We start from the raw sequence: 707 nt of genomic DNA, 5'->3' as shown, positions 1-707 counted from the left end.
TCGCGACACATGGGTTTGCGACAATATGAAAGCTCTGGCTTTAAATCCAAATCGAAATACGCGCCCACATTTTTTAAGATTAACGGCAGAAGGTCAAGTAAGCAAAATTGCTTTATGGCAGTGTGGTCCGCTTTCTGTCCAGGCAGAATCAATCAATAGAACATTTATCACAGATTTACAAGAATGAGCAGTGTTTTATATGCATTTATCTGCCATATATACCTCAACTCTTTGAAACCAAGCATTAAAAGCTCATGTAACTACATGGTTCATTCAGCAGCACACTATATAAAGCATGCATTATGCTTCAATTTTACTATTCATTAATAATACATAGACATTAAAATATAGATAAATACATTGTTTGCAGTGCGCGAGTCAGCTGGTTATTGCAAATCCACGTTGTTATGAGTAGATGCCTTGCTCACTGAATGGGACCTTTTTAATTGCTGTGCATTAAGATATGAATTATGTTATGGCAATAATTGCACCAAAATTGTGCTATGAAGAAAACATTTTTACACCGAAAAACTATTTCCTTCGTTATTTCGATGGCCCTTTCAGAGATCATGCACACTACAAGACGGAACACTAGAGGGCGCATGAGGCTAATGGAGGGACGGAGTTTTGACATCCAATACAGCAGGTGGCAGTAATGATAATGCACAGCAATAGAGCTCGCCAGCTTGTAGTTCCTTACTATATGT

The sequence above is a fragment of the Oncorhynchus tshawytscha genome, linkage group LG15 (assembly GCF_018296145.1).
Source record: "Oncorhynchus tshawytscha isolate Ot180627B linkage group LG15, Otsh_v2.0, whole genome shotgun sequence".
NCBI lineage: Eukaryota > Metazoa > Chordata > Actinopteri > Salmoniformes > Salmonidae > Oncorhynchus > Oncorhynchus tshawytscha.
The sequence above is the reverse complement of the archived record's forward strand: the minus strand, read 5'-3'. Positions refer to the sequence as shown.